Source organism: Pinus tabuliformis, chromosome Q (assembly GCF_031772625.1).
Source record: "Pinus tabuliformis cultivar Carrire ecotype Pingquan chromosome Q, CPIR1, whole genome shotgun sequence".
Taxonomy (NCBI): domain Eukaryota; kingdom Viridiplantae; phylum Streptophyta; class Pinopsida; order Pinales; family Pinaceae; genus Pinus; species Pinus tabuliformis.
Genome location: NC_142296.1, coordinates 550,273,922 through 550,298,810, shown reverse-complemented (window position 1 = coordinate 550,298,810; position 24,889 = coordinate 550,273,922). Strand labels below are relative to the sequence as shown.

At 38.3% G+C, this 24,889-nt stretch overlaps 1 pseudogene; it reads left to right on the top strand.

Annotated features, from left to right (window-relative positions):
* Positions 1–779: 779 nt before the first annotated feature.
* Positions 780–2,654, top strand: LOC149220629 (1-phosphatidylinositol-3-phosphate 5-kinase FAB1A-like; annotated as a pseudogene).
* The last annotated feature ends 22,235 nt before the right edge of the window (positions 2,655–24,889 follow it).

The window sequence follows — 24,889 nt, the reverse complement described above, 5'->3', positions numbered from 1 at the left end:
TTTAGGTTGTCTAACATGATAGTATGCTAGAATAATCTTTCCACTTAATGAATATTTCCATATTTGTTTTTAGAAATTGCTTAGTTGGAAATCATTTCTTCATAGGGTTCATTCTTTTGATGCAATCTATCAAATTCAAATAGGGTTTGTTGCAATAGGCCATCATTAGTGTTGGGCATGTTGGAACTTGGAAGACTTGATATTTCAAAGTTAAACAGTATAAGGTGTCTTCTTCTTTATGAAGCCTATGAATAGGATTGTCGTCTTTTCCATTTAGATTCATCTCTTAGAGTGAAAAACTCTCTTGCCAAATTGGAATCTAGTCCACTGGAGGATTTTAAGACTCCACATGAGGAATATGATTCTAGCATAAATGAAAAAGTTGGAGACTGTCAGGGTACAGTCAAAGATAGTAACAATGCTAGTGGTGGTTTTGGCATTTTGATGACAGAGGATACATGTTCCATGGTTGATGGAAATTGTTTGGACAGAGCTATCTGTTTTGGGAATCTTCAGGTCAAAGATATCTAAGCTCGCGATAAGAATGTTTTAAATAATGGATTTGGGCAGCTTTACATGATTAGTAATGTGGGAAATTCCTACTTGTGTGACCATTTAGAGGGAATTGGGACTGTGAATGGAAAATTAAATTAAGGCATGGAAATTATTAAATTGGCAGAAGGTAAAACAACCCAGAATATCTGGATGATGTGGAAGGAGATCCAAACATTAGAGATTCATCCAATATAACTAATGGTACCATGTTTCATACTTTTGATATGGAGAATGGTGAATGGGATACCAACATCCATGTTTCTGAGACAATGCCTTTTGAAGCAGTTGATAGTAGGGACAATACAAATGGTTTGGATGAAGATATGGCACCCTGTCAGAAACTGTCAGAGCAGGATTCTCCTATCCTCACTGATCTGTCAAATACATTAGATGCAATATGGACAGGTGAAGGCCAATTAGTAAAAGCTCAGGCTGTATTTGTGACATCACAAGGGCAGGAAGGTTGGTTTTGCCACTTTGGCTATTGTTTCCAGTGGCAGTGAATCTACTGACAGAAAATATTTTAATCTAGTTCAACAAATTGCAATAGGAGATAGGATGATGTATGAATCTGCCTAAAACATGCACAATAAAGGTGGAATAGAGGTGCTTGAGAAAAGCATCCCTCCCTCACCAGTAAAATCATTAAATCTATTGGAAGAGTTTGGAAGCTGCATTGGGGCAACTATGTCAAACTTACCAAAAAGTTACAACAAGAGTTTACAAGAAAATTTATTGGGGTCTATTAGAGTTGACTCTCAGAGAAGCTATAGTCCTATGTTTGTCTCATAAGTTAGTCATCTGGGTGGTAATGGAGTGGGTAAGCTACTTTTACCAACCGGTGTCAATGATATGGTTATTGTTGTTTATGATGATGGGCCAACAAGCATAATATCATATGCACTAAAATCGCAAGAATATCAGGCTTACCTATATGACAAGGTACTTGATAGTGAGAAGCAAAAGGAAATAGACAGGGATAAAGAAAAGGAATGTGCAGATTTATTTGGTATGGGTGGAGTTGTTTCAAATCTACTTTATTTGTTAGATGGTTCCTTAGACTCGAGTAAAGCTCTTTCCAAAGAGAGAAGTTTAGGATATGAGGATATTTACACATATGGCTCCAAAGGGAAAGGGGGTTCAGATTCATCACTATATATAAAAGACACATGCAAAAATATCCTTTCATGATGAGGGTCCTCCTAGAAAAGTTAAGTACTTGGTAACCCGTTATTATGCAAAACAATTTGATGCCCTTAGGAAAAAGTGTTGTCCAATAGAGATGGACTTTAGATTGTCACTAAATCGCTGCAAGAAATGGGGACCTCAAGGAAGAAAGAGCAATGTGTTTTTTGCAAAATCCTTGGATGAAAGATTTATTATTAAGAGAGTCACCATGATAGAATTGGAATCTTTTATGAAGTTTTCCTCAGAATATTTCAAATATCTATGACTCATTATGTTCTGGAAGCCCCACATGTTTGGCAAAGATCCTTGGTATTTATTAGGTTGGATACTCATATTATTGTTTATTCTATATTTGACAATTACCTTTTGCAGACTCCTAGAGAGTTTACCAGGCTTTGTTTCCTTCATTGTGTGTGTGCATGCTACATAATGTGCTCATCTTTCAGGTCACTATAAAGAATGCAAAAGGTGGCAAAGAGATCAGGATGAATTGATGGTAATGGAAAATTTGTTGTTTGGAAGAAATGTAACACAAGTTTATGACCTCAAAGGTTTTGGTTGCTCCCGTTACAATGCAGATTAATCAGGCAACAACAAAGCTCTTTTGGACTAGAATCTCTTAGAGACCATGCCAACTGCTCCAATATTTCTTGGGAATAAAGCCAAGCTCCTTTTGGAGAGAGCAGTTTGGAATGATACTTCATTTCTCGTGGTAAATATAGTTTTCGTTTTTCTTAATCAACAATAATTGTAATCTTAGTTTCAAATTTTTATTGAGCTAGCCAATTATCATGATTGTGTGCAATGTGTGTTTGTAGTCAATTGATGTCATGAATTATTCATTACTTGTTGGAGTTGAAGAGCATTGTGAGATGGTTTTAGGTAATAATAGACTCGTACATTTGCTTTGAAATATATTTTCTCATATTTTATTTTCCATTTTTGGAAACATTATCAATAATTTCAGCTACTTGGGTCAGAGCATGTATCTATCAACGTTTCAGAGATGAATACACTAACTTTTCTTTTGTTTGTTTCAAATTTCAATACATGATTTTTAGTTTATATTTGTGATAAAGCCAACGGTTCTTGCTATGATGTTATTTATGCAACGAAGTTTCCTAATGATAATAGCCTAATGATTGCGACATTATTATAATTGACAAACTGAGCATTCTTTACCAGAGGCATATGCTCTTGATATTTCACTTTTATGATAGTACCAAGCAAAAAGTATTGGTAGTCAAAGATTTCATTCTTTGTGACCATCATTTATGTGAATAGGTCATGGGTTCTGTTAGGCCCCTATACTACTAGTGTAACCCCTTACTGTTATTAGTACAACCCACTTATTATATTGATGTACCCATGTAGTGCCCATATTGTTACTATTGTGCCCCATAGAAGCCCACTATTATTATTATTGTGCCCTTACATTATTATTGTTATGTCGGCTCTGATTATATTATGACCCCTTAGACTCCTATATATAGAAAGGAGGTCTTTTCATTTGTATCATCGAAGAATTTTTCATTTATGTAATGTAAAGGAGGTTGCTCCCTCGAAGAGGCTAAATTCTAAGGCGTTGATCTATCTTTTCTATCTTTTCTTGAGCTGGTTTCATAACATTTGGTATCAGAGCTTTGGATTCTAGGGTTTCGCTGCTCCAAACAGGTAATCGTGGCATTTTCGCTATAACTTTTTTTCTGCGACGTTTCAGAAGTTGCAAAAAATCCCCATTTGAGAAGAAATCGCGCTGAACCTTGGGTCCGATTTTAGAGCTTTTCGCGCTATATTTGCGGAGATATGATCTGAGGAAGTCAGTCTTTTTGCAGACTCTTGAATTACATTCCAAACAGGTGACCTGGGAAAAACCATCATAACTTTCTCTCTGAGCATCGGATTGAAATTTCGTAAGAAGGTACAGAAAGAGGACGGACTGTAGTTTCTTCTAGTTATTTTTCAGAGCCAAAGGTCGAAATAGTGACACGTGGCACTTCATACAAGTTCGCTCTTCTGGAAAGGTATATAATCAGGTCATCTTGGGAGATTGTGCATAACTCTTTCTTGGAGAATCCAATTTGGATCAGCCTAGTGGCATTGGAAAGAGGACACAAAGGGCTACTATAGATCACAATTTCAGAACTTAAAGATTCGAAAGTACAGAGTTACAGTTGTTTCAAGATCGAGCTCCTAAAATCAAGAAAAAGCAAGATGAGGATGTTTGATGGCAAAGATCCGGTAAATTGGATACTTCAAATGGAACAATATTTTGATCTACATGGTGTACCACTGTTACAAAAGGTGTGTATTGCATCTTCATATTTAGAACTGGATCAATTTTTATGGTACAAAGGGCTTTGTTCTCGTAAACAACTTGTTACGTGGTCAATTTTCACGGAGGAAATGATAGCACATTATGAGGATACAAAGAGCAACACCTTCTTTAGAGCAACAACACAACAATTGGAAAGAGTAAAAGGGCTTTGTGACATAGTGGAAAGCAAAATCATGGAAACCAGGAAGCATACCCCTCACAACTATAAAGATGCAAGTGTTGTTTCTCCTAGCGTTCCACAACCTACAAGGGTTACACCACAACAATTGGAAGAAAAAAGAGAAAAAGGGCTTTGTTATAATTGTGATAGCAAATGCACTAAAGGTCATAAGTGTGCTGAGAAGAAATTATTTTACATAGAATATGAAGAGGAGGAAGAAAAGGATCAAGAAACATCAAAAGAAGAAGATATACGCCAAGATCCCACCCCAGAGAAAGAAGAAATGAATCAGACCATATCTTGTAAAGCATTGGCAAGAATTACCACTCCTCAAACTCTCAAGATAGAAGGACATATCAAGAAGAAAAAGGTGCAAGAAGTGAAAGATCACATCGTGAAAGAAGGAATTAATCCAATCATATCTTGTAATTCATTGGTCGAAATTACCACTCCTCAAACTATCAAGATAGAAGGACATATCAAGAAGAAAAATGTTCAAGAAGTGAAAGATCACATTGAGCATCAAGAAATGAATCCAACCATATCTTGTAAAGGATGGGAAGAAATTACCACTCCTCAAACTATAGAGATAGAAGGACATATCAAGAAGAAAAAGGTTCAAGAAGTGAAAGATCACATTGAGCATCAACAACAAGTTCTCCAAATTTTAAAGGATAACGCCACTTCGGTGCAAAATCAAATGAAACAACAGGTAGATCAACATCATAGTGAAAAATGTTTTGATGTGGGTGATTGGGTATTTTTACTACTACATCTCAAGAAAGCTATTTATGAGAAGGAAATGTTGGCAATACTACATGCACTTAAAAAATGGCAACCTTACCGAATGGGAAGACTCTTCAAGGATGAGGATGTGGAAGCATTGTTTTGTGCTATTTCTATTATCCAACTAGATTGGATAAACGAAGCAAGGGATGAATGGAAGAAGGACGAAGAAGTATGGCCACTTATTCAAAAGTTGCAAAAGATCCCAATTCAAACAATATTACCAGAAATTGAAGAGGAAGGTAAAATCATATTGGAACCTGGAGTAGTGACAGAAAAAAGAACCCGACAGCTACGAAATTGATCAATTTCAGAGTATCTCATCAAGTGGAAGAACTTACCCATTGAAGATTCCACATGGGGGGACAAGAATTTTATACAGAAGCATCAAGAACTACTCAAGCGTTGAGGACAACGCTTTTTGAAGGAGAGGGGCATGTTAGGCCCCTATACTACTAGTGTAACCCCTTATTTTTATTAGTACAACCCACTTATTATATTGATGTACCCATGTAGTGCCCATATTGTTACTATTGTGCCCCATAGAAACCCACTATTGTTATTATTGTGCCCTTACATTATTATTGTTATGTCGGCTCTAATTATATTATGACCCCTTAGACTCCTATATATAGAAAGGAGGTCTTTTCATTTGTATCATCGAAGAATTGTTCATTTATGTAATGTAAAGGAGGTTGCCCCCTCGAAGAGGCTGAATTCTAAGGCGTTGATCTATCTTTTCTTGAGCTGGTTTCATAACAGGTTCCTTGATTTGAAAGGTTTGGAGAAGGTCATTTTAAGTTCCTCATGTGGATCTAGCTATTAGCTGAAGTAAAATGTGCCCATCTTCTTTTTCTTTTCCTTTTTAATTCTTCTGATAATATCTTCTGGTTGAATATTGTCTTTCATTTGCTAGTCCAATTATCTTCAATGCTCTAATATTGAATTTGTTTTATGCCATGAATAAATAATTCTGGTTGATTTTAAAATGCCTCCTTGACTTATTTTTTCCAACCAATTAAAGTTAAGTGTATTAACACCATTTTCTGAACTCAAAAGGTTTCTAAACTCATTTGAAGGTGATATGATTTTGTTTGTCCTTGATGAGGAATATCAAGACATTTTCTTTCATGTTTTTATCCTTTCGATGGTTGATAAATTGTAAGTAAGTTTTGATTTCTTGTTTTTCCATTAAGGTAGATTGGACTTTTGGTATTTATGCTCACTTTGTGTCCATGTTTTGCAGTGATGCACTAGAACTATGCATGGTTGTTAGTTGGAGCCAATGGTTATCAAGAAATAGTGTGATCTTTAAACATGTTGCTCCATTAATGGGAACATCTCCAGTCACAATTCATTAGATTGGTGGTACTATGCTTTTGGTCTTTATGCTCACTTTTGTGTCCATGTTTTGCAATGGCTAGAACTATGCATGGTTGTTAGTTAGAGACAATGGTTATCAAGAAAAAATGAGCTTTAAACATGCTTCTCCCTTAATGGAAATATCTCTTGTCACATTTCATTATATTGGTGGCACTATGGATAGTCGGCAATTGACCAAGCTCAACATTGACCAATGGCACTTTAATGTACTATGGATGCCATCTCTATTTAATGTACTTTAAACATGTTCAAATTAGTAGATTTCATTGTTGGTTATTATTTTGCTTATCATCTTTATTTTGCCCACTCTAATCGTATTATCTATGGATCTTTTTGTTATTCCCCTAGATATATTATTGCAAGTCTAATTCTTTAAAGGGTGCTAGCTCAATGGAAGAGCGCTTGCTTTACAAGCAGGAGGTTGGTGGTTTGATTCCATCATGCCCTGATATTCAGATGGAATGACGATGATTAGTTTTTGGTGACAGAGGTTCTTTTGACTATCACCAATGAGCTTATGGTGACATTTTTCGACCCTCACCAAAATATGAAATGGTGACGCTCAATGAATGCCACCATATATATACATCAATAGTGACGGCCATGAAAGGTCCATCACCATAAATCACTGATTTTCATATGAAATGGTGACGGTTAATGAACATCACCATATATATATATATATATATATATATGTGTGTGTGTGTGCATTTATAGTGACGGTCATGAAAGGTCCATCGTAATAAATCATTGTTGTTCATATGAAATGGTGACAGTCACTACCTGTCATTATAATCATTATTCATGACGGACCTTGAATGTCACCACATCTATATTTTTGGGGACACCACCATTAGTGACGTTCAATTTTTTTATGATGGAGGCTAAGGTTCGTCACCATTGCTAATATGAAATGGTGACAGTCACTATCCGTCATTATAAATCATTATTGGTGACGAACCTTGAATGTCACCATAACACTTATACTTTTGGTGATGCCACCTTTGGTGACATTCAGTTTTTGGCGACAGAGGCTCTCTTGACCGTCACTAATGAGCTTATGGTGACATTTTTTGACCCTCACCAATGTCCTTTTTTCTTGTAGTGATGGCCAAGGACAGCCCCTACATTCATTAATAATTCACATTTCTCAGGACTATGTGAGAGGTTCATTTCAATGCACTTCCTTAGGACTTTTCCCAGGTTAGAGAGAGTCTCCAGGAAGTCACACCCATAGGAAGTGAAATCATCCATGTAGATATCTATAGAGTCATGGACCAGCTCAGCAAAGATGCTTACAAATTCCCTTTGAAAAGTGGTAGGGGCCTTACATAAACCAAAAGGGAGGACCCTATAAGAAAAGGTACCCCAAGGACATGTGAAGGTGGTTTTTTCCTGATCCTCAAGGCTGATCTGGATCTGATTGTAACCACTGGATCCATCAAGGAAAGAGAAGAAATTCTTCCCTGCAATACCATCTAAAACTTGATCAATGAAAGGAAAATGGAAATGGTATTTATTGGTGGCTTTGTTTAGTTCTCTGTAATCCACACAGATGCTCCACTTCCGATTCTTCTTTGGGACAAAAACTAGAGGGGACACCCACTCACTATTTGAGATGGGGTATATGAACCCTGCATCCAAAAAAATTTGCAATTCTTCCTTTACTATGTCCTTGAGGGTTGGGTTCATTCTCCTCTGCGGTTGGTGCACAAGTTTGCATCCCTCCTTGATGTAGATGTGATGAGTACAAACCGAAGGATGCACCCCCTTTATTTGTTTATAGTTCTAGGAAAAAGCATCTAAGTGTTGTCTCAACATCTTGCAAAACTTCTCTTCTTGGTTGGCTGAGAGAAAGGGTTAATCTTTAAGGTTCTAGATGGGCCAAATTATACAACTTTGACATGGCAGGACTTGGGCCAGCTAAGCATAATTTAGTTCAATGATTACTCTCAGACTCCTTTACAAAACCAACAAGAGACATGGTATTGGTGGGTTGGTTATGGAGGATTTGGTCAATGATGTCATCTTCATCAGGTTACCCCCCTCCTATAACAACATCTAGGGTACAAATTGGATGGAATGTGGTATGATACACCTCATCTTCCTCCTCCTGTTATAACCATAGGGGTAAGTCATGCTTGATGGATGGCTGAGCAGGAGTGTACAATACCAATTGTTTGGACAAATGCCTGTTCTTAATGGTCATGTTCCTGGACTTGCAACCAATGTAAGCATTAGAAATGGCTAACCATGGCCTTCCCAATATGAGAGGATAAACATTGAATTTGGTTTTGGGCTAGAGAACCAAGAAGTCAGTAGGATACCCCCAAGATTCAATAAAGATCATTACATCCTTAACAACTCTGTCAAGATCCACTATGGATCTATCTGCAATTTGCAATACTATAGTGGTATTTCTCAAGGATCCTTGGAGGTCTAGCTTTAGCATGGTTTCTTTAGTCATCACATTGATGGCAGCCCTAAGATCAATTAGGGTATATGGGACAATGATGCCATCAAGGTGCACATCTACTACTGGACTTCCAGGGTCTAGATATTTTGGAAAAATCACTCTCCCAACATCAAATCAGATATTTGACCAATAACATTGATGGTGGGGTTGTCTCATTTTCTCCTATTAGGGTGTTTGAAACATTTCTCTTTAATAAGCTTATTGTAGATGGGAACATCCTTAATAACTTGGAGGAGGGGCAATTTAACAAAGATTATTCAATTATCCCAGAAGTTTAGTCTATTCTGGGGTGTGATGGTTAGGATGGATCAATCTCTCAAGAAAAGGAGGTGGATTTACTTGAGGGTTACTCTCTTCCTTTTCCTGTTCAAGCTCTTCAGGTGGAGATGGAGGTTGGTTATCTGGAAGCACTCTTCTATATCTAAGGTTTATTTCTTGAATCTCCATAGAATAGGTAGGGTAAGATGTCTCTCCATTGTAGAATTGTTGTGTTTTCTTGTTATTTAGGTTCAGATTGGGTTGAGCAGACATTTCAGGTTGCTTGCGTTGAGTAGGATGAGTGAGCTATGGTTGAGATGGAGGTGGAGGCAGTAAAGCAGGAGGTTGGTTGAGTTGAGGCCTCCACCCTTGTGATGGGTTATTCCATTGAGGATGTTGAGAAGTATATGGTTGAAATGGTTGATTGACAGGTTGGGGAGGATATTGAGGAGCATAAGGCCAAGAAGGAGGTGTGGACCATGATGGATGAGTGGAAGAGTACCAATGTGGAAAGGGTGCATTCTGGTTGGGATAGTAATAAGAGTAAGATGCACCTTGCATACCCTATTGGTATGGTCAAGGTCCTTGAGGCATCCTTTGATTTATAAGACATAGTTGCTTAGCCCCACCTTCTACCCCTTGGTATATAGATTTTAACCCACATTTATCTATGGCATGGTTTTCCTCATAGGCTGAGCAGACCTTTATGACATTTAATGGGAATTCGTTTCTAGGGTGACTTCTAGTGCATTTAGGGAAAAAAATAGCTAAGGCCGTCTCTGCTTCTTCTTGTCTCCTCTTGATCTCCATGGTATCCATTTGCAAAGCAAAGGTGATCAGGTGCTCAAAATTATGCTCAAAAATTAAATTCATCAAAATGGTGTGGAACCTGAATGACCACATAGTGCTCGTCATCCTGAATCCGATGCAACTCATTTCATGTGAAATAGACACCGTATCCTCCTAGAAACGCGCTTTTTTCTCTTTGTCAAACAACTTAATTTAAAAAAAAAATGGACAACCCAGTCAACAATCTGTATTGTTGACGTGGTGCTGATTGGGCAGGGTATGAGGCAGTTGACTGGGTCAAATATTCTCTATGAGTTAGATTGTGCCAAGTGGCACCCTCCAATTGGTTTCAATTGTTAGTTTTTTATTGGATGGTGAGGTGGCTAACCACAGGTTGACACGTGGCCCAACCGAAGGCCACCATGTGGCATCCCGAGAGGCCACCAAAAATTGGCTATAGACCGGGCAGAGGTAGGGGGAGTTGAACTACCAACCTCCCATCACACAACCAAAAACTTAACTATTGCGCCAACGCTTTGTCGCTTAACCATATACAGTGGTGGGTTATGTTAAAGTTTAATGCCGCAAGGTATGGGGGGGTGGGCAGACTTAACCGGCCCCCATGTGAACATGTCAACCAACCGTTACTGTAACAAAAACAATTAACCATCTGCCAATTCCTTATTGCCAGTGGTTTCGGCATGTGAACAACCCCAACGCATTTTTATGTGACCCACTGAGGGAGGGGGCCAACGCCGGGGGCTAGCCCCTGGGCAAATGGCCCCCCATATACCCCTAATTTCTAATTTTTAGGCATCGACGGAAAAATTAACCATCTAAAAAATCCACCCAGATTTTGGCAGATTTAGTGGTCCGTTAGCGGAAAATGGGGTGAAATTTTAGAATGATGCCGAATTTTGGGCAATTTGTGGAGAAAATAGTGGGAAAACTAGGAGAGGCCATAACTTCTCTAGTTTTCAACCAAATTGGATGAAAAAAGAGGATAGGTAGCCATTTTTGGACATTCTGGACTCATTGGAGAAGGTTTCTGAAGCATTTGAGCATTTTTAACACATCATTTTACACATTTGAGCATAATAGAGAGGCCCCAGCCATTGGAAGTTGGACCAAGGAGACGTAGCTCAGGAGGGGTGAACTCCTTCATCATGTTCATGTTGTGATGTTTTTTTGGTGATGTTCTGTACATTTTTATGTTGTTGTTTAGTCTCTTGTTTATGTTAAAATTGCTAAAAAAAATTAACATAAAAAATTCATTTTACACTTGCAAAACTCATGAATTCTTAAGCACATGAAAAGAATTATGTTTCTAATCTAAGGAGGATCTTAGCACAACAATCTAATATTCTTAATTAGATCATTTCGATATTAGAGCACTATGTTTGCTTTTTGTAAGAAGGATTTAACTGTTTGCAAGTTTATGTCATGCTTATAAGGTTAAAACTCGAAAGAGGAGAAGGGAAACTGGTTGGAAGCCCTGAAGTTGGGTCAAGGGGAAGGAGGGAAAGGGTGCCACAATCTCCAACACCAATTCATCCTCAAGTTGCAGTTGAGACTCCAGAGAGCATATCTCATGAAGGAGAACCTACAAACATGACAAAAGATGAGAAGGTCTTTAGGAAGGCTTTCTTCGATATGAAAGAGATGGTGGAGGTCCTCTATGAAGAGAGGAATACCAGGTTGCAAGGTGAAAGTTCCAAACCTCCCAAAGGAGAAGGTTCTTCAGGAGGAGGTAATGGAAATGGAGACAAACCTCCACCCTCTCCACCATCTTTTTCACAAGCATCTTCACCCTCTTCCACTAACACAACCATAACTCATACTCATCAACATACGCAAAAGGAACTGGTAAATCACCCTTCTTAAAAATTGATGTTAAATATGATCTACCCATGTAGTGATGAAGTGAATGTAGAGAAGCCTAATAACTGGATTCGTCATTTGGAGGTCTATTGCAGAATTCAAAACCTTCAAGAGGATGACATAAAGATTCTGTTAGCTTCCTTGAGAATGGAGGGTGCAACACTGGTATGGTGGGAATCAAAGACACAAGAGGAGATAAAAAAAACAAGGTAAGATCTCAATTTCTTGGTTTGATTTCATTGCTTCAATCAAAATACAATTCTACCCTCTAGCTTATATGCATAAAGCCATCATGAATTGGCAGAACTTTAGACAGCTTATAGGTCAAAATGTACAATATTACACCCAAGAATTCAGAAAAAGGTCTTTAATGTTAGGTGTGTATTTGAAATCACAAGACACATTACTAAAGTACATAGGGGGTTTACACAGTTACCTTAGGCATACTATCTTAATGTTTAATCCCAATAATCTAGATGATGTGTGTGTGCAAGCCACTCATCTTGAGGCAAGGTGGAAAAACGTTCCAAAAGAAGGTAGTAAAAATCCATTTAAGAGTAAAGGAAAAGAAAAGGGTTTCAAAGGGAAGGGAAAGAAAAATGAAACTATCAAGAAAGGAGATAAATTAACAAGCAAACATTGTTCAGAGGGTCACGATGAAGCTCATTGTTGGAAGCTTCATCCCAAAATGAAATCAAAGAAACTCAACAACAAGGGAAACCAAAAGACAATTGCAACCACTCAACAGGATTTGGGATCCGATTCGGGTGACAAAACTAAAATTACAGCAATGGGTATAAAAGGAGAAGAATCCATTGCTAGCACTAGTTCTTCAAATTCACAAAATGAAACTCCAAATGAAAAGAGGAGGATATAAATTTTTCACAAAAGGTGATCTCAAAACATAGCAAGATTGATACACTTTTCGACAGTGGCTCTCAAGCCAATCTTATCTCTGAAAACATTGTCAAAAGTTTAAACTTGGAAACCATTCCACATCATAAACCATATCCACTTGGATGGGTGTGTGAAAATGCACAATTGCAGGTTACTAGAAAGTGTAAACTGAAATTCGCCATTACTACAAATTTCATAGATGAAGTGGAGCTTAATGTTGTGCCATTAGACATATGTGGCATAGTTTTGGGCATCTTGTACCTCTATGACAGAAAATCTATCTTCCATAGACATGAAAACAAATACCATTTGTTCAAATATGGAGTAGAATATATTGTGAGAGCTCATAGCAAGAAAATAAATCTTTCTCTTGTTAATGTGGGGCAAATGAAAAGACTAGTGGATTCAATTAAGAGTTTTGTGCTTCTAATGATCAAACCCAAGAATGATGTTGATAATGAAGCTATTAAAGGTTTTGATTCAAAATTGAAATCTGAATTGGTTTATGTAGTTAACCAATATGCTGAGATATTTGAGGAACCAAAGGGATTACCTCCCAAGAGAGGAATCCAACATGAGATACAGTTGCAACAAGATTGTCGTCTTCCTAACATTGGCATATATAGGGCGTTCGTGATGGAAAGTGTAGAAATTAAGAAGAAAATTCAAGAGTTGTTGGATAAAGGGATCATCAGGCCATCTTCCTTACCATGTGGTTCACCTATTGTCTTGGTGCCAAAGAAGGATGGAACATGGCGCATGTGTGTGGACTTCCATGCATTGAACAAAATTACGGTAAAGAATCGTTACCCACTGCCTAGAATAGATGATTTACTTGATCAATTGAAAGATGCAAAGTATTTTACTAAGTTGGAATTAAGGAGTGGCTACCATCAAATTAGAATAGCTGAAGGAGACATTTGGAAGACAACATTCAAAACAAAACAAGGTTTGTTTGAATGGCTAGTTATGCCTTTTGGTTTATGTAATGATCCTGCTACATTCATGTGTGTGATGAATGATGTGTTGAGGCCATTTATTTATGAGTTTGTTATATTATACTTAGATGAAATCTTAATTTTCAGTAAATCTCGTGATGAACATCCCATGCATGTAATAAAAGTACTTGATGTCTTGAAGAAAGAACAATTGTATCTTAAGATGTCAAAGTGTGAGTTTGGAAAAACTTCTTTAGTTTACTTGGGTCATATTGTTGGAGGAGGTGAGTTGAAAATAGATCCCTCCAAGGTTGATGTCATTTTGAATAGGCAAAGGCCCAAGACAGTTACTGAGGTAAGAAGTTTTTTGGGAGAAGCCCAATATTGGAGGAAATTCATTGCTAACTTTTCTTCTATATAATCTCATTTACATGCATTGACAAGTGTGATTTTGTTTTTTTGAGTGGGGAGGCAAACAACAAAAGGCCTTTGATGCATTGAAGGAAAAGATCCGTTCAGCTCCAGTACTTGCACTTCTAAACTTGAGACAGTCATTTGAGATTTAGACTAATGCTAGTGACTACGCCATGGGTGCAATCCTCATGCAACATGGTAATCCTATATGTTTTCATTCGGAAACTTTTAATGGTGCAGTGATTAACTATCCTATATATGACATGGAATTGTATGCATTATTGAAAAGTGTGAAAAAGTGGAAACACTACTTGATGGGAAGGAAACAATCATTCACACTAATCATCAACCATTGCAATACTTGCAATCTCAATCAAAGTTGTAGCAACCAAGGCTCTTCCGATGGATGGGTTTTCTTCAAAAATTCCACTTGGTAATCAGGTATAAGAAATGTATCTACAATAAAGTTGCTAATATGATTTCTAGGCCTATTTTTTGTGAAACTACTTTACTAAAGCATAATTCGGTTTTGCATGAAAGTTATACTGAGAAATATGCATTAGACAATGACTTTCAAGATGTTTATGCAAGCTTGAGTCAAGGCAACCAAGTAGAGGATTTGGATTATCATTTTCATGATAACTTGTTGTACCATCTTGGCAAGTTTTGTATTCCATAGGGAGAAAGAGTTAACATCATAAGAAAGGCACATACTTCTCTTATTGATGGTCATTTCGGTGTAAGTAAGATGGTGGCACATCTACAGAGGTATTGTTATTGGCCTCGTATGCTTGAAAGTGTGTCACATTTTATTAAAGGATGTTCATTATGTGCAATCAGTAAGCCTAGCAATAGGAATTTAGGATTGTACACACCACTTCTGGTTCCTTCATGAATGTGGGAGAGTGTTTCTATGGATTTTTTAGGATGTCTTCCATTGTCAAACAAAGGTCATGATTATTGGTATGTAGTTGTGGGTAGGTTCAACAAAATGTGTGTTTTGATGCCCTGTAAAAAGAAAGTTAAAGATGAACAGATTGCTAAGTTATTCTTTTAGGATGTATGGGTGCATTTTGGATTGCCCACATCCATTGTTAATGATCGAGATTCTCGCTTTGTTGGGAATTTTTGGTCAATCTTGTGGGGATTCATGGACACCAAATTGAAAAAGAGTACAACTTTTCATCCACAAACATATGGTCAAATAGAGGTGTTGAAAGGAATAGTGATACATCTTCTTCGTGGGTATTACAGCAAGCATCCTAAGTTGTGGGATGAACATTTTCACTATATTCAACATGCTTACAATCGGGCCAAGAATTCTTCAACTCAAGCATCGCCATTTGACGCATTTTTTGGATACTTGCCTAAATATCCTTTAGATTTCATTTTTGGCAAAGATGTTTCTATTGATGGTCATAGCAACATAGAAAAATCAAGAAAGTTCATTGAACAAATCCAATTGGTACACCAAAAAGTTCAAGAACAACTTGAAAATAGCCAAGACAAGTACAAAGAAAGGCACGATAAGCGTAGTGTAGATCACAAGTTCCAAGTCGGTGATGAATTTTGGCTTCACATTAGCAAAGAAATGCTCCAAGGATAAGGTAAAAAGCTAAAACCAATTAGATATGGTCCATTCATAATTTTGGAAAAGATTGGTAACAATTCCTTCAGGTTGGATTTTCCTTCATATATACAAATTTATGCCATTGTTAATGTTGAGAATTTAAGGTTGTATGAGCCTGCTTTGATTGAAGATCAAGGAGAGAATGTTCAAATTCCATCCATTGAAGATTTTTCTCCATAATTTCTTGATGAGCTTCAACAAGACACTATACTTGACAGAAGAACAAGGAAATCAAAAAGGGGAAGTGTTGATTATCTTGGAGTGGGGCTCAAGGGAACAAATCCTGCAAAAGCCAAATGGATAGATATTGGAAAGGTGAGGGAATTGTACCCTCACCTGCTGGAAAACTGAAAGTGATATTTTAGGGTCCAAAAGGCTTCCAGTGGGGAGGAATGATCAGGTGCTCAAAATTATGCTAAAAAATCAAAGCCATCAGAATGGTGTGGAACCCGAATGACTGTGTAGTGCTTGTCATATTGAATTCGACACAACCGGTTTCACACGAAACATACACTTATGCACCCAGAAATGCGTTCTGTTCACTTTGTCAAACATGCGAATTTTCAAAAAAATGGACAACACAATCAGCAGTCTGTAATACTGATGTGGTGCTAACAGGGCAGGGTATGAGGAAGTTGACTGGGTCAAATATTCTCTATGAGTTAGTTTGTGCCAAGTGGCACCCTCCAATTTCTTGCAATTGTTGGTTTTTTATTGGATGGTGATGTGGCCAACAACGGGCTACCACATGGCCCAACTGGAGGCCGCCACGTGGTAGCCTTGGACGCCACCAAAAATTGGCTATAGACCAAGCAGAGGTAGTGGGAGTCGAACATCCGACCTCCCACCATACAACCAAAAACTTAACCATTGTGCCAACGCTTTGTCACTTAACCATATACGATGGAGGGTTATGTTAAAGTTTAATGTTGCAAGGTATGGGGGGGTGAGCGGACTTAACCACCCCCTATGTGAACACATCGGCCAACCATTATTGTAAGTGAAATTGTTAACCGTCTACCAATGCCTGACCACCAATAGTTTTGGCATGTGAACACCGCCAACACATTTTTATTTAACCACCAAAGGGAGGGGGCCAATGTCGGGGACTAGCCCCTGGGTGCATGGCCCCCCATATGCCCCTAATTTCTGATTTTTAGTCCTCGGAAACAAATTTAACCATCCGACAAATCTGCTTGGATTTCAGTGGATTTGGTGGTCCATTAGCGAAAAATGGGGCAAAATTGTAGGATGATGCTGGATTTTGGGAAATTTGTGGAGCGAATAGTGGGAAAACTAGGAGAGGTCATAAATTCTCCAGTTTTCAACCAAATTGGATGTAAAAAGAGGCTAGGTAGCAATTTTAGACATTTTGGACTCATAGGAGTAGGTTTCAGAAGCATTTGAGCATTATAAACACATATTTTTACACATTTGAGCATAATAAAGAGGCCCAAGCCATTGGAAGCTAGACCAAGGAGATGTAGCCCAGGAGGGGTGAACTCCTTCATCATGTTCCTGTTGTGAAGTGTTTTTGGTGATGTTCTGTACATTTTTATGCTGCTGTTTAGTCTCTTATTTATGTTAAAATTAAAAAAGAAATTAACATAAAATACTCATTTTACACTTGCAAAACTCATGAATTCTTAAGCACATGAAAATAATTTTGTTTCTAATATGAGGAGGATCTTAGCACAACAATCTAACATTCTTAATCGATCAAAAGGTATGCAACATTTCACTTTTAAAGTCCTCCAACATGTTTCCAATTTCATTCTTGCTGGATGTTGTGGAGGGAGAGGAACTAACCAAGGCTTGACTAGCCCTACCCTTCTTCCTAACAACCCTAGAGTGGTTCTTGAACATTGTTTTGATGTATTCATAGGATAACTGATAGATGTCTACCCCAGACATCATTTTGAGGGTTTCCAGCATGTCCTCCTCGATCCCATAGAGAAGAACTAACTTGAATGATTTAGGATCAAGGGTGCATCTGGCCATCCTATAATTGAGATGAAATCTCTCCTCATAGTCCTCTAGGGATTTATTAGGTCCAAGGGTCATTCTAAATATTTCTTGTTTGGTTTCTTTGGACCTACAGTAGTCCCTGTACTGGTTGGTAAAGGCTTGTTGCATTTGAGCCCAAGTAGTGACGCTATCTCCAGGTAGACCCATAAGCCAGCACAAGGCTACATCCTTAAGGGTAGATGGGAATAAATTTAGCTTTTGGTCATTAGAGGCATAGCCATAGGTCCTATAGACAATAACAAACCCAAACATAAAAGTATCATGATCCTCAGAGGTAAGCCATGGAAGTGAGGAAGGGAAGTAGGGCTTATATTCTTTATTCTAGCCTCTCCATTAGTCTCTCTCTCATCATCGTTTGGGTAGGTGTAATGGGTTCTTCTTCTTCCCCAATAGGTTCTTCAAAGATCTCAGGTTGTTCACCTAAAGGGTCTTCTAACTCCCCTGTAGTCAGAGAGGGAAGCTGACAGTCACCGAAGAAGAGTGAAGGTTGATTGTTTGAGGGTGTGGGGGTGTTTGGTAAGAATTTTCCTTGAGTATCTCTATTCCTATGAGGCATGAAAGAAATTTTTTCTTCTTTTATGTGATTTTTTCAAAACTGAATGCAAAACATAAAGTAATGCTTAACTGGAAATAACATTTACCTAGACACCTCCCTGACAACGGTGCCAAAAAGTGGTGAGCCCTAGTATTTCACCAAGAGTTTTGCGACTCCCAAGAGCTCCTCAACTCTACTTATTAACCTAGGGTTCATACAAACTTCGAAGTGACAGTGCTATATACACAGTAGATGGAATTCTACTCATGCCACCCTAAGCTAGGAAATGTGGTAATTAGTGCTCCAAGACCATTCTTCTACTAAATAAGGGGGGAAATTAACTACTGAAAGTGTAATTCAGAAGCTAGCTCTAATGTCAAAGGTAAATTATTTTCAAATCCTAACTTGTAGATGCTACCAACTTGTAAATTATACTGAATTAATTCATGAAAGAACACAAGAGCTATACTACCTGTATAAAGGAAACTACACTATTTTGAAATCAACCATCTAGCTATCAAATTCACTTGTAAATAGGAAATTATCCTACCAAATCATAACTCAAGATTTCATGCACACTTTCATATAAATTAATGCTCTACTTGTGCTAAATCTATGATAAAGAAGATAATGCTATTCTATCTTGTAGTGAAGGAAAAATGATGGTTGGAATGGCCTAGGTGCTGCACTTGATCATGAAGTTCAATTTGGGGATTAACCTACTCCTAAACTAAGTCAAACTTCCATCACTGGTCAAAAAAAGGGGTAAAAGAAACTTCAACAAGCATGTTACAGGAACTCTATTGTGCTATAGGAAGGCCTGTAATGCTACAGGAAGGCTACCGAGAGGGTTTGGAAGGTAATAATGATGAGATCGAGGGATGTCAAGGTGGATGGAGGTTGTGGTAGATAGATTAAAGGTGCCCAACATGCCTAGCCAAGCTAAACACCTCAAGAAGGCGTGTTTTGGACTAAGAGAGTTGCTCACAGTGACCTAAGAGAAGGAGATCAAGAAAAACATTTGGGATTCATTAGATAGGGTGAAGAAGTCCTAGATGGAGCTTGTGAAAGTCCTATTTCTTGCAGATCCAATAGTCCTACAACATCACATGCACATGTTCTCTTATTATTTAGAAAATAACATAACAAATGGTTGAGAAGATGAGTTGAATTTAAACACTATCTAATTTATGCCAAAAAACTCTAATCTATGCATTGAATCCACTGCTAAGCTACAACAAACATATGAAAAACAAGATAACTAATATAGACCTTCTTCCAAGAAATCATAAACATAACATTTTTGGGTTGTGATTGTAGATTTTGTTATCCATGCTCCCATGAGAGATATGAGATAGAGATAGCATTCACAGGCTTTTTGAGGAATTATATTCTAATAAAAAGAAGGAAACTAACAAACATTCTAAGCTAAAAAGAAACACCAATACATAAAAGGCACCTAAGCCACTGGGGTTGGGGCCAAACCCAAGAGCCTCAACCCTATGAAACTAACTTAGTGATGGATCAATAAGAAACTTTTATCATTGCATCAATGTCAAGTACATCACATAACAAGTCAAAAATAGCAGTAGCAAGTGCTTGAGTGAAATATCCTCTTAGCTAAAAACAAAGTTCGAATCCTAATGAGTTCTTTGGCATGTTTATTTATATAAGAGGGTAGCTACCAAAAACTCCCTATAAATAGGGATGTTTGTCTCCCAAAATTCAAGAAAGGTGGATCTATATCTCCTTGAACTGCACTTGCTTTGTTGCCAATGACCTTGTCCTTCTTGGTTGCCAATGACCTCAAGACGATGAGAGAGAAACTAGTGATTTTAGCTTATTGAGGGAGTTAAGGAGGTGGACAACCTCCTAGAATCTCTCCCCGTTTTCTACTCTGTGCTCCTGCATTGAAATTATCTCAAAATTGCTCCATTTCCTACATTTGAATCATATTAGGCCACATGACATAGAAAAACATCTTTCACCCCTCTCACTAAGCATAATATAAAAAAAGTTGTAAATAAATGTGAGAAAGTCATAGTTCTAAAGCTAGAGGATGGCATTATGAACCTTATGATATAACTCTTGATGAGCCTCATCACCCTTCTTAAATTCAGACCATATATATATATATATATATATATATATATATATATATATATCTATATATATTTTTCCGGGGAAAATAGAGTTCATAATTTCTATTAAGAGGTATAATAGAGATTACATGCTGTAGATGCCGAAGGCATATGCTAATAAAGTGGTATTACCACCATTCAGTAGTTCCATAAGATCTGTCCCATATGTGTCACTGTGGATACGATGGGGCTGTATCCATTTACAAAAAGTTTTCAGATATACATGTTGTTCTGAAATATGCAAAAAGTAAAAGAGGTATGTCCTCTGTTCGAAAAAATACATAATATGTCTGTAAAGAGTCAGTCCAATATATACAGAGCATGGGCTAGAAAAATCAAAATTTCAAAATTTCAGTTGGGGAGGATTCCCCCTTGTAACAGTCCATCTATGTACGGTCGATGGTAGAAGACGTGCATCCCTTCTGGACTGTGTTCCTCGATCATCCAATCGCCTAGAGGCCGAGCCGCCGCTTCTTTCGAGAGCCGGTCAGCAGTTGTATTTCTTTCCCCGGACGAGTAGGTACAGTCGCAGCCGGTTTTGTATTCTTCCCGGTAGTCCGTGAACGGGTCCGCGGCGGTCCAGGTGCAACCAGGTCCTTGCTGCGAGCAGTTTTTGTTGTGCTATCCCCCTTCTTCGTGGAGGGATCTCCTGCTGAGGCTGCACATCTTCCGATGGCTGGTGCTCTCCTTCATTTTGATTCACCGTGTTCTGTTGGCGAGGTCCCTTGGAGTCCTCCGAAATCCCCTTCGCAAGCAATGGGCAGTCCTTGAAGAGGTGCCCTACTTTGTGGCATCTCCTGCACCGATAAGGCACTCCTTCATAATCAAGGGGTTGTTTGCGCGAGACATGATTGTGGTGCAGGGTGATCTTTTCCACCAGCCCAGGTCTGATATCCATATTAACCAGAATTCTTGCCATAGTCCTGATGCCCGTCTTTTCAAATGATCTATCATGCTCCAGATAGGTACCTAGAGTGTCCCCAATCTTTTTGAAGGTGAATTGATTCCAGTATTGCCAAGGTAATCCTGGAAGCCGAACCCATATGGGGCCTTCGCCAAGATGTTCACGCTCTGGATCAAACAGGGGATCCCACCTTTTAAGTAGCACCGGCGCGAGCTCAATATGCCAATATTGGGTAAGTACCCACTGAGTGTATTCGGATCTCTGAAAGTGTAGGGCAAACCAGCCCCTTGTAAGCACCATAACCTCCGGGAGTTCTTTGAAAAGCGATCCCCAAATCTCGTTTACCCAAAGTTTGAGCCTCTCCGCAGAATAAGTTCGTCCTCTGACTCTGCCCACTAACACTTTTCGAGCCGCATCCATCACGTCCGGAATAGGATCTTCAGGTCCCAAGTTGATATTGTAGTCAGGATCAATGGAGCGGAGGCAGCGTCCCTTGGTCACCTTCTCGGAGCGCCTCCCAAAAGGAATTCCCTTCAGCAGGTTTCGGCATGGATCAGATGTGCTGTGCTGTGCTGATGCAGCTGAACGAACCGGGAGTGGAGTGGTGAAACAACCTGAGGGAATTGGAGATCGAGGGGAGGGAAAACCAGAACCCGGGAAGCCGGATACAGGGGGGATGAAGGGTTGCTGGAGGGATTGAGGCATAAATGATACGGAGGGGGAGTGGGAGCTTGAAGGGGGGGAGGCGGAGGGGAGGATGGAGCGCAGGCCGATTGAGTTCCTGTAAGGAGACGTCGAGCAAAGGGGATCCCAGGAAACAAGAGCCTAGTAACTGAGCAGTGGCCGGGGAGAGAGGAGGGCATGCAATGGGCGGGGATTCCGCTGTTGAGATAGCCGGTCCTTTGTTTTTATCAGCAGAAGACAAGTGTGGATGCAGATTCGGGGCACCTGTCGTAAAACCCAAAGCAACGCTACGCGGAATCATATGAGGCCTGATGGTGTGTGCCCATATTTCTTGATGCGGCCTAGGGTCCGCCTCGTAATCTACCAATTCCTCGTCACCCATGTTAAACTGTCGGATATGCGTCGCGAGCGGGGTTCGAGCTGAGGTCCGGTAGCACCGAGATCAGGGAAGTCAGAGCGGCAGTGGGCTCAGAGTGGGTGCCCAGGGGGGACCGCGGAATAAAATAATCCACGCAATAAAACAAAAACAACAGTGCCGCAGTCAGCCCCTATATATATATATATATATATATATATATATATATATATATATATATATATATATATATATATATATATATATATGTTGTGAAATTATGGAGAATTTTTTATATTTTGAGGACCCTGGAATGTCCTTACATGTGGTATAAGACTAAGAAATCCACCTTGGAATCAAAAAACAAATTGTCAAAATTATAGAATAAAATATAATGCTTATCATAAAACAAAGGAGCACATGAAAAAGGGGAAAAATTCATTGCATACCTTGGTTAAATAGCACCATTAGAAACTTGATCAGTATTTGCAAGTAGACTCTCCAGAGAACCAAAATTGGTCAAAAATTTCAATGCAAACAAGTCAACAATTCCACAAACTCATGTAATTTAGGAAAGTGTATGAACTTTAACTCTTACATCTAGCATACTAGATTTTCAAATATTTTCTTGAGGCAATTAGATGAAATTATCTAGAGAGTCCAAAACCCAGAATATATCAATTTTAGTTACCCTTTCAACCTAAATTACTTATGAACCTATTCACATTATACCTAAGCATACTACCAACAACGATGATCAATTTCTTGGAAACCTGCTACATGCAATCTGAACTTCTCAACTCCTAATATCCTTATAATTCCCAATCAACTTTGAACACAATAAAAAAATCATACATTTTAACTGGGGTCGTGAGAATTCATTATAGATTCTATAGAAACACACATATGAAACCACAACCTAGGACTATAAATAGGTAAAATTTGATACCACTATACTCTAATACCACCATTGTCAATCATTTAATGTTCTTAAAATCAGAAGTACATTGAATATTCATAGAAATAACCTTCATATTTGATAATTTCACATCCAAAGTCAATGAACAATTTCAATTTTTTTTTTCCATACCTGTGTTGCATGCATCAAATTTTATTAGATTGCATTGTTCTATTGAAGAACTCTATTCCTTCCTTCTCTTGGATCTGGACAATCTTTACACTGTAAAAAGAATAGTCCTCCCCCCTCCCCCGCTAAAAAAAATTTGTGATGACATGTCTTCATAAACATGCAATTATAGGTTCTTCCATTGTCTCTTTCCTTTCATGCATTTGTGGACATAAAAAAATTTAAGTGTGCTTGAAGATTCTCAAACATAAAAAACATAAAATAAAATAGAGATATTATCACTATCATTGGGATCAATAGACTTGAAACTTAACCACCACACTAGGGTCAACAACAAAATGGCCTTTTAAGGATTGGAAGCACATTGTGGTCATCTACTTCCTCTATTATGAAAATTTTGGATTGAAGAATTAAATATTGCTTTGATAATTCAATCTCTTTCTCTTTATTTCATTTAAATATGCTGAAAAAAATATGTTTGAAATTTCTCCATAACCATGTAATTGTTAACATCATTGGGACTAACAGTAAGTTTCACATATTATTTTTCTTGTTTTCCTAATTGATCATTAACTTGGAATCACTGATCTAGATTTAAATAGGATCGCAACAAATTACAAAGATAAAATTAAATACAGAGATGTAGAGTAAATAATACTTCATTTCATTAATGTAAAATACTGAAATATGCTTACAAACAGAAATTGAAATAAACTAGCTCGGGCGGTGGTAGCTTATCTCCGAGGAGAGATGTGGCAGCTACATGCCTCTGAGTTGTGTTACAATGAAGCTAGAAGGCCTATTTATTGTTGAGAAACAATGGAAAACCCTAAACATCCAAAAACCTAACCCTAGGAGATGAAGTGCCAAAATATGGGCCCCGTTTTGGGTAAATTGGTACATCAACTTCCCGGTGTCATAACTTTGGCATACGATCTCCGTTTGACATGCAAAATACCTCGTTAGAAATATCTATCCGAGGACTAAAAATTTGAGATTAAAATCATTAGTCCATGGACCTATGTTGCCCCCATTTTTCCAAAAAAAATGTCGTTTAGGGCCTCAAAACAGCTCTAGAAGTTCGGGACCCTAAAAACTGCCGAAAATAGTAAATTGTGCTACAAATAAGGAAACTGAAAAATTGAAAGAGACATTTGTGGGGGTCCAAGTGGGATAAGTGGGTGGCCACCAACATCCACCTGGATCATTCCTCCCCCCTAGGAAGAAATGGTTCCCATTGCGTTGAGTGCTTCCATCAGATGAAGAAACTTCTATTGAACTTGGTCCCTGGTGAGCTGTTCTGCAATCTCTGATGTTTCCAGTAATGGTGGGAAGCATGGTCAAGGGCGGTCCACATTGAACACTCAGTGCAAGCGAAGGAATGGGGGAATTTTGTGCTCCAAAGCATTATTTCCCACAGCCTTCATAATGGTGTAAGGACCATATCAGAGTGGTCTGAGTT